The following is an 11,097-nucleotide window of genomic DNA, read 5'->3' on the forward strand; positions in this document are numbered from 1 at the left end:
TGTTGTTTGTCTAAATAGGACTTAATTCCAGGCATTTCAATGGTCTGTGCTATAGCAGAGGTCAAGCCTGTGTCTTTTTCAGATGCAGCCTTCACATATTACTGAGAACACAGACTCTTTTTTTTTTTTTTTAAACAGAACAGGGTGTTGTGCTGCAGAACTGACCTGCTTTAGCAGATGTTGAAGATCCAGTGTTATAAAAGCAACAATAACTGAAACCAGCTTCCTTTTAGACAACTCTTTTTCTGCTTCTAGATAAAATAAATGTGTGTAAGTGAAGACGAAAGTACAACTCTCTCCCTGTCTATAAGTCAATGCCAGTGAAAGAATTTCCTTTCAGAGCAGTTATCAACATTTGTTTCCTGGAATGGGTAGATTTGTATTCACTTCTATAACTTCAGTAAAATCGAGCAACAAGCTTGTCCATGAAATTCTGTAGCCATGTATAAGGTCATGAAACTTCCAAGAACTTTGCAGAGTGAATCATGTAGCATGCTTGGCAGAGTATGTCCTTTCTTCAGCAAGGCAAATCAAATGATCATGTAAGTTGCAGGACTGGGTGTGGGCAGTAGTGATAAACCATCCTCACTTCCCTTCAGACACAGAATTTGCTCCCAGCATATTTCAGTTAAATGAGAGATCTCAACCCTGACTCTTTGAGGTGAATGCCCCAAGCACATGAGAAATGAAAATCTGTACTGGAAAGAGCATTCACACTTTGCAAACTGATTTATCACTGCCATGCAAAAAAATAAGTGCCCAGGCACAGATTGTGCTTTGGGTGGAAACTCCCCTTATGTAACCTTTGATCCAGCTCTGCACACAGTGTACAATGCAGTGCATCCTGTCTGTATGCAAAGCAGTTTAAATTCCAGGTGTCCTATGCTAACCCATTGGCTCTTATAGTATATTTTACAGAGTTCTCTCTGGAAAGTACTCCACTTTACAACAGCAATGTTCTCACATTCCAAAAGCAGATGAGCAATACGGTGGTAGGCATACAACAGAAAGAAAACAGAGAGGTTTTGTTTCTGTGTTCACATTCTTAGCACAGTGCTGGCTTGCCCTAAAATATGCTTAAACCTATGTCTGAACAGGGATTTGCACCTATACAATGTAGATGTGAGATAGGTTTGGGAAGGCTGGAAGCAGTGAAAAATAATGGAGCACAATATATGGAGCATGGAAAAATGTAACTAAGGACTCGCAAACAAAGCCACATATTCTGTGAAACAGCACTTCTTACACACAATTCAGACAAAGTTTGACACAACCCTTTTGCACTCTATATGGGTAAAAAATAAATCCTTACAGACAGGGCCTGGACCGTTTTCTCTGTGAGACACAACTGTCTCATTCCAAAAGCTCACACAGCTGCCCTTGTGTTATCTGCAGGAATAATCCTGCGGAAGCGCTCCATGTTCGACATCAGTAACTACACAGCTCCTTTCAATCCCTCTACTGGCTTTGAGTTTTGTTTAATTGAGGCCGTGCCTCCCAAAATTATTAGAGTAGCACAAGAAGAACACATCTAAGCTGTGGAACCCTGAAATCAAGTGCAGAAGGGAACTGTGTGTATGTGTGTGTGTGCATACACATACTGTGTGTATGTGTGTGTGGGGGTGGAACAGAGCTTGTAATGAAAAAAAAAAGGAAAATATTTAAAAATGTAACACCCTAAGGGTAATGTCACCTGTCTGCCTGAGTTGCCACTTCTCTCAGGGGTACAGCTTCAGTGAGCATCTGTTTTCTCATTATAAAAGGAGATCACACTAAGAAAAGGAATTCTCCTTAGAAGCAGCATGAGTTGAAGCTTCTTTTCCACAGTGTGTGTGATAGAACAAACATCCAGCCATGGTGCAAAGGTTTTTTTGTAGTGAATGGAAATGTATGTTTGTATGTGTGAAGGATCATACATCATGAAGACTCATTTTCTGACTTCATTGATTTTCTACCTAAATATAAATATTTTATGCCACCAGATGGACTGTACCAGTTTACCATAATCTGAAAGCAGTTTGGGGCTCCTTTTCCTCTCTTGGGTGCCTTTGCTCTTGAATTTCTTTAAATAAGTAGAAAAACAAACTGTGTCAGAACAAGTGAAAGACTTAGCCATATTTATATTAGAGATGAAAGATCTGCTTCTAGTGATTCCAAGGTCTCCAGTCCCAACATCTAAAGAGTTATGATGGAATAAATGTGTCATCATCACTAAATTAATAATTTTCCTTAAATACTATTTTCAGGACAACGAATTGGATTTTCAGGAAATCTTAATGACCAGTTCCCACCTTGAAAAGTTCAGATAACAAGGGCCAAGGTACATGCAGAGGTGACAAAGAAGCCTCAGGCCTAAATTGTCTATGAGAGTATTGTACGCACTGGGAGATGTGTCATAAAAAATTGAGTGTGAAACATGAAACTTGCTCAGGGGATAATCAGGGCTGGAAGGAACATGCCTGGGGAAGATACATGTGGAGATTAAAGAAATAGACAGGGGCTTGTGTGTGAGGATCTTTGCTGTGGGGGACATAGATGATACTAGTGTAAAGATGAGAGAATACTTTTCATTTTGAACTAGGACCTACTTGAACTTGACAGAAGAATCCTTTTAAGGATTGTTTCATCCTAAAAGAACATACAACCATGAAGAGAAACACTTGGAGGAGGTGACAAAGCAGTTAGTAAGAATGAAAGATAATGAGCAAAGCAGTAGATAAGAGAAATTATTCTTCTAGTTCCCTGGACATGTGAAGTTGGAAAATCATAATTTGAAAATCATTTTCTTCATTGCAGGCTATCATCATTTGAAATGCTGCTAAACATGGAAGTAAGTCCAATATACTGGTGAATGAGCATAAAAATTTGCAGTTCAGTGAGAGACTTATTGAACGCCAACATTAATTACTCAACTGATAAGTCTAGGTTCTATAACTTATTAAGAGAATACATATATTGGAGCTGTCCATGCAAGACTAACAGGAGAGAAGTATTATGTCTGATCACAGAATCACAGAATATGCTGAGTTGGAAGGGACCCACAAGGATCATTGAGTTCAGTTCTTAGCCCTGCACAAAACCATCCCCAAGAGTCACAATATGTGCCTGAGAGTATCATCAAACACTTGTTGAACTCTGTCAGGTTTGTTGCTGTGATCACTTCCCTGGGGAGCCTGTTCCAGTGCCCAACCACCCTCTGGTTGAAGAACCTTTTTCTAAATCAAACCTAAACCTCCAATGACACAACTTCAGGCCATTCTATCAGGTCCTGTCACTGACCACCACAGAGAAGAGATCAGTGCCTGCTCTTTCTCTGCCCCTCATAAGAAAGTTGAAGACTGCAATAAGGTCTCCTCCCAGTCTCTTCTCCAGGCTGAAAAGATCAAGTGGCCTCAAGTTTTGGCACACCATCCTCTGTTCTCTCTTTCAAGACTGTTGAAAGCTCTATCGATGAGCTCTGCTACTTCCTGTGCCAATACTTTTTCCTCTCTGGGACAGGTGTATCATGTCAGGTGTCACTAGCCAGGGGCTGAGTAGATCATCCCATGGTCAAAAACACCAAAATTTTGCCAATTACACCATCCTTGGTGCCATTCATTGACCTGATGGATCTGCTTATTCCTATCAATATCGTTCCTTGTTACTGGAAGAATTGAGGAAATCAATACTTGTCTCCTGATCCCTCTACCAATTAATTGTCCAGGGCCCTGAAGTCTCTTCTGATTGCCCTTGGACTTCTCTTTGCTATTTTGTCACTGCCAGTTTGAACAATATATCTTTGCATAGTAATCCTTCGAATAAATTCTCACTAAAATTCTAGGAAAACTTGTACTTTGAAATAAATTGAAATATGGTAAAACTATATCATAAGGCAAGTGCCAGGGGTTTTTTCTGTTAAAAGAGAATAGATTTTGTGAGGTTCTCCATGAGTTTCACAGCCTGAGTCATGAAGAACCTGGATGATAGATTCAAGAATACCTGTTTTACATCTGCTGACAATGTCATGGTGGAAGGATCTCGCAGTTCACCTGGAGTTAAACCTTGGGTGTAGTGTGGGGAGAACTTTTCATTTTAACCAACAGCTTGTAACACATCTCAGAAAGACATTGCTATAACTGAACGGTGTGGGGGTGTGTCTTGGGCTGAGCTGGCAAAATACCAACTACCCAAACACAGAGTAAGAGTTCCCCTTGCCCTGCTGAGAAAGGGGGGAAAAAATGGAAAACTTAAAACAGGTTTATATATTTATATAGAAAAGAGGAAATTAAAAGCAAGCTACAATATAACACACACTACACAAGTTAGATATAACAAGAATCTTCTATCTCCCGCCAAAAAACAGATACCATAAGTCCGGATTCATAAAGCACCCCAACAGACACCTCCCAAAAGAGCTCAGCCTCCCCAGAAACAAACCCAAGCAAAGAGAAAACTAATAAAAAACATTTTACTTCCCTAAGATAACATGGTGATAAGCTGATGCTGGGCCTAGTCCTCCCATCCCTCCCAGGATGGCACAGTGCATCTTACCAGGACCAGAGCCATGAAGGAACTGAGAGAACTCTTCCTACTCTACTATATTTATATTTGAGATGACGTCAGAATATGGTATGGAATACCACTGGCCTGTAGAAATCAGTGTCAGCTGCCTGGCCCAGCTCGAGTCAGCTGATAATCTGAGGCCTGCTCTGAAAACTAAAGCCTAAATTTAGGCCTAGCTTAACCTATAACAGTGTGCATGTGAGGGTATTTGTCCTCAGCTCACAAGGTACACTCATGATGAGGAGCATGGTGGCTATCATGAGGGAAGGGAAGTATTTAAAAAGCCAAAATGTGTTAGACTATCTCTTTGTAAGTCTGGCAAAGCTTGCTCTGAGATCTGTCGCACCTGGAGGGAGCAAAGATCGCTGAGGTGCTCCAAGGACTGCAGAGGTACAAGTAACATCTTCACTAGAGAGAGATTTTCTTCCTCCGTTGTTGCAACATTTGTGTTATTTTAGATATAAAGATGCACATCTGAGAAACTAGAATTATAAAAATACAAGCTAAAAAATGAGAAGGTGGAAGGAAAACATTAACAACATGACATAACACAGGGGAGACAAATAACCACACTATGTCAAGTTTCTACCAATTTCTACTTTTCCAATGGAAACAGGAGCAGGGGATTAAATTTGCAGGTGCACTGTTACTACCAACAGCAGATGTGTATTCTCTAAATGAAGAAAGTTTTGAGGTTATTCATACAGATATCTTTAAGATTTATAGTAAAATCATAACATAGTAGAAAAGGAAGGATGACACCATCACTGCCATTCAGAACTGTTCACTTAAGAGAAGTCAAGACATATTCAGGGCAACTTATTTTGAAGAAAGTATTGATGTGCAGTAGGGAGAAGAGAGCACTTTGCAGCTCTGTGGTTAAGCAGCATTCAGACTGGAGCAAGATGCAGTCACCTGAGGGAACATCTGTCCTGGGCAGAGAAATGCAAGCTCAGCCACAGACACAGCAAGCCCCATGACTCAAGCACTTCTCCTGCAAACACCTGCACAGCACAGGGTCCCAGCCTCTTTGCTGCCCTGGGACAAGCTGAACACAGGGTACATGTACGATGACCAAGCTGCAGACCCACAGCTCTGCTCATTCCTGTCATACAAGAGTTCAGGACAGAGCTGAATCTGGGATTACGTAAAACTTGTGGAAGTCTGATCTTAGGAGACAGAGGCAGCTATAATGTCTGCTGAAATCAGAAAACTCCATGGCTTTTCAACCTCATTTTTTCTGAATTGTAGGAAGACTTAGGAATAATGGGGGGATGAGGCATAGGGTGAAGCTCTGATCTGACCAGTCTAGGAATCTCGCAAACACCCTTTTAAGTCAACTAACAGTCTATAGCTGTACTACTTCACTGCCAAGCCCAAGAATCTCTCTTTGTTGTGCGGTTTGCTGCACTACCTTCAGTCTGGTGCTGCCAAAATGTGACAGTAAATTTGAGACATCTCATGTCCCACCAAGAGTCTGAGAAAAGTGACTTCATTTCACTCCTTATTAGATCATATAGACAAAATACAAACTGTGTTCTTCTGGAACTGTAATGATAGGACAAGTGGGAATGGCTTCAAACTGAAAGAGGGTAGGTTTAGTTTAGATGATATGAAGAAGTTCTTTTGCAGTGAGGGTGGTGAGGCACTGGAACAGGTTGCCCAGAGAAGTTGCAGATACCCCAAACTTGATAGTTTTCAAGTCCAGGTTGGATGGAGCTTTGAGCAACTTGGTCTGGTGGGAAGTGTCCCTGTCCATGGCAAGGGGATTGGAATGAGATGATCTTTAAGGTCTCTACTAACTCAAACCACTGTAAAATTCTATGACTTTATGCTAAGAGTTGGAAATTGCCAGTGTTTTTTTCTTGTCTCTTATAATACTGTGCTAACGTGGAGACTCAGTGTGTGATGGGAGTTTCCATTTATTTATTTGCAGTTATTTACTTTAATATGTATATTCCATTGAAGGAAAAAAGACTTGTTTGGTTTTGGTTTTGTGGGAGAATAAGATTTTAATTGTGCTAGCAAAAAGCCATAATCTCAGCTATTGAATAAGCAAAGACAACTACTAAATATATTGATATGTAATAAGAAGCATTTTCATATCAAGGAGAAATAAACTATCAACATACTTTTCACTATCATCATGTAATCATTTTTCCAGGTCCTATATTTTATTAAAAGATATATGACTGACAGATGAAAAGAGAGCTGACAATATTCTGTTTCTTTTTCTCCAAAAGAAAAAATTGGTCTGAACTCATTAGCTAAAATTAGCATGGTTAACTATAAAACAATACTTTATGAGAGTATAGTTTCTGTATCCCTTTGTTTAAATTGATTAAAATTGAGCCTTCTCTGAGTTGCACTTAAGGGTGATTTTTTTCAAATAAGTGAGATTGCAGACAAGACATTTCACTGATTCCTTCTATTCATTATGTTTAGGTCTGATGAATGAAGAGGAAACTTTAACTTACCTTCATAGATTTTACAGGAAATCTTGGTTCTTTTTCTTCCCTTAGTTGAACACAAAAAGTCTTTTATCAGTTTGAGTTTTTTTTACTTAGTACCACAATTTAAACCCCTGAGTAAGGGCAACTGAGTGCAACTACACCCTGCTGTGACAGTTCTGAAGTCCTGCCTGCTGGAAGCACATCTTGACCATTTCCCAGCTGCACTTAGTGACAAAAATCCCATATGTTTAAATCCCTGGATTCCTCTGGAAGGACATCCCAGCATGAGAACCAACAAAACCAGGGGTACTCAAGCTACAGTGTAGACACAGCCACAGGGCCCTCTCTCTGACACTCTCTGAGTCCCAGCTCCCCTGAAACACTACCATATAGCTCCAGACAAGAAGGTGATGTGCATCCTCACCACTGCGAAACACCACCTAGGAACACCATCAGCATAAACATGCCCAAAGTATCCATGGCCTTATGAGGAAGTTTCTGTGGGCACAATCTTCTCTCTGTGAGTTCATACTTCAGAGAGGCCCCAGAATCAGGTTTAAAAACTTTGTGTTGCTCAGTGCGGTGTCCAAACACTCAGTACTTGCCAGGAATGCTCTCTGCAAGCAGCTTTCAAGCCTTCACATCATGACTTTCTGAACTTTTTTCTGTATTTCCTTTCATTTTAGTTTGAAGTGCAATTTACATCACAGGCAGCAGTGGGAAGTTGAGAATTCACAGATCCCACAGATTTAATGTTAGTTTGCTTAGGAAAAGGATGGAGCAAAAATTGCCTAAAAACTAAATAAGCACTTTCAGATTAATAAATATTAATAGCAAAGCTTTGTGCTTATAGAGCAGCTTCCATCTGGAGGTCTTGCCTGACTTCATAAATATTAACAACCCAGTTCTATCAAAATCTATCAGAATATTTCCACTGAGAGTCTATGAGAAAGGGTCTTAGTGCTAGCATTTTTTGTGTTTATCATTTTTTACCACTTCTTCTGACTCTGTAATCCTGTTCTTCAATGGCTTTTATCAGGCACTGGAGGATGTGCTCTGAACAGCCCTCCATCAGAACATCTCTCCTTGATTTGGGAACTTAAGTATCCATGAAGTGATACTTTTTTCAAGGGTGATGTTTCCCTATGTGTTTGTTTTTCCCTTTCTCTACAAGCATCAGGTAAAGCTGGTAAAAAAGTGTAATCATCAGGAACAAGCATGTCTCCCACAGATGGAAGTGCAGGTTACTCCTAAAAACAGGATTAAAAAACCTTCATTTATTTCCTGAAGTCTCTAACTCTTAACTCTCTCTGCTGCCAGTGGTCCCCCATGCTACATAAAGGCTCTGATCAGAAGCAGCATTAACATGAATAGAGATCAGATCTTCATTAAATGATTGCTTGAAATGAGAAGTTAGAAGGTGGTGCAACACCATGAAAAGAATCGTATTTGTCAAGATTGGGTTTTGGTTTTTCAGGGTTTTTTTTTCCTTGTCTTTGGCCAGTGGCAGCACTTATGGGAAGAGTCAAAGCCCTGCACAGCAGGTTGGCTGGATGTACATCTCTGGGAGAGTCACAAGATCCTATATGATTCCAGGATATCGCTAGAGGCAGAACTTCTCTTTCCCATGACACAAGGTAACATCTGAGTTGTGAAATCATCAGGAGCTCAGAGTTGCCTCCTCACATAGAAAGCAAATTTGGTCAGCCAAACATTAGTTTTCCTATTAGGGTACTTTTTATTTGCTCTTGCAGCTTAATTTCTTGTTTTACTCTGTCTTGCCTTTTTTCTTGCTTCCTCGTATAATAATTCATTGAATAATTTCTCTTGGGGTATTCACAGTGTCAAAAGACTAACACAGCTCTGTGAAGCAGGAATTTTCTGCAGTCTGGTTTGCTGTTGATGAAAGGTTTGCTTTGTTTGATTTCATGGACACAACCACTGCTCTAGACTGTGAAACTGCTGGACAATTTTCTGGTTTTGCAGTTTCTAATGGAAAGTATTTGGTTTAAAATATTTTTAAGACAAGTTTTTTGGTACTAATTTTAAACAATTCTGTCCTTTCATGCTTGACTTTATAGAAAAGCAAATATTTGAGACTGGATGTTAGCAGGGAAGACTGTGAGACTGTTTTTCCTTCTCCCACTTCCTTCATCTCTAAATGAACAAACACACAGTCGAAAAACAAGTTCATAGGATGCCCTGACAGTTACTTTGGAAGAGAGAGCAATAATGAACAAATTAGTATATTGGTTAAGAAGATCATACGAATCATGACCTGTGCATTGAGACAGGTATCTAAAGTCAACCTTGAATCAAAAAAACACATGCAAAAAAAATGTAGTGAAGTAGTCTGTTTCATCATGCTTTCAAGACAGAAAAACTCAAATAAATTTAATAAAAATCGTGTTTGAAAAATCAGTTCTGCATCAGAAAAGCCAGAATTCTAGTACTGTCTGCAAGGTATCCAAGTATGGAATGTGGATCAGAAGCCAATATCCTTGCTACCAGGGAGAGAGTGTGAGAATCATTTCAGTTGCCTTGTGTGCTTTGTGTTTTGGTCTTGTCCTGAATAAATTGTTTTCACAAGTGAGCTGTTGAAGTAAATTGCCTTCAAATTACACACAAAAAAAAATTGTAAACAGGACCTCCAGATTTTAAGAAGAAACATTAGGTTCAGATCTTTCCTCCTTGTATCTGAAAGCCCTGAATATCTTGTAGAAAGACACATATACAATATAAATGCTGCAGCATCTTTGTTTGCTTAGAGAATTTGCAGATTTGCAGATTGACTCAGTATAAAGTCAATCCATTCTCAGATAATACTCCAGCTGAACCCAGGGAGTGAAATTATGTGATAACTTTGTACAGTGCCTTCCATGGCTGAGGGTTACCTTTACAATCTAAGCATTTACCTATCAGAAGTGATTCTTATACTTTATGAAGTGGGAGTTAAAACCAAACCACTCATGGCTCCAAGAGCAGTGACCTAAAGCACACAATGTGCAAAGAGAGGTTAAAGAATCTGTGCTTGTTTAGTCAAGCAAAAAATGAGGCTGAGATGCTCCTGGCAGTGGCCGCTGTCTGCTCTTATGATACCTGTGCTGTGTCTTTCGAACCAGGGAACAGCACCACAAACACTGGGACCAGGGGTCAATTGTTCATATAAGTGTCAGAGATCCAGAGTTACAGACAACACAACTCAGCCAACCTGACCTCTTTGTTCCTTCTGTTGACTGAAACTGCCAACATTAATTCACCCCACAGAGCAGTCAGAGCAAGGAGTTCACTGCACATAGACCAGCCATCAGCTGCCAGGCACTAGCAGAACTTGATTCCTACCTGTCCTGGCTCATTTCCTAGATGTGAAAGAGCTTGCACTTCACTGACACCTCAGTGGGTGAGCCAATCCTGCCTTACAATCCTGTTCAGAAATATAAAAAGTTTAAAATAACACACTTCTTTTAACTGCTCATGATTTGATCTCTGAGAGTGATAACATAAAAGGAGAGGCAGCCTTACATGAAAGTAAACAGCTTGAACCTTCTGAAAAGGGAATTCAGTGTTGCAATTTCACTGTCAAGTTTCATACCACAAAAACCCACCAGTTTATATACCTCCCTCATCCTTCCTAGGTGTCCTTGTGATTTGGTAGGGATTCTTCCTCAAGGTTCACTTTTTTCCTTTCTTCTTTTTCTTTAATTTTTATTTCGTAAGAACGGAAAGAAAGCATAAATCATCTGAATGGTATTCAGAATCCAGGATCTCTCCTTTAGCCTCCCACTGGGACATTTATACTCGCATTCCTCCCTGGACTTCTCTTTCCTGTATCTCTGAAGATTTGTTTTAGCCACAACCACCATATTCCCAAAGCTTGGATTTCAAGCTCTCTTGCTGAAGCAGCATTAGCATCAGCCACTGGCACAGGATTATCCTTTCCTTCCAGTCAGGGTTACTAAGAGCAGAGTGCTGTGGCCTTGAATATTGTGACCGAAAATGCTCCTATGCAAGAGAAGAAGCAAAAGAGAGGGTGCCAGGATCAGGCCTTTGCTGAAATTTATTTTCCTTCCTGTAACACAACTCCTTGAGACTAGGGCTTGTG

Source organism: Pithys albifrons, chromosome 8, assembly GCF_047495875.1.
Source record: "Pithys albifrons albifrons isolate INPA30051 chromosome 8, PitAlb_v1, whole genome shotgun sequence".
Classification (NCBI taxonomy): Eukaryota; Metazoa; Chordata; class Aves; order Passeriformes; family Thamnophilidae; genus Pithys; species Pithys albifrons.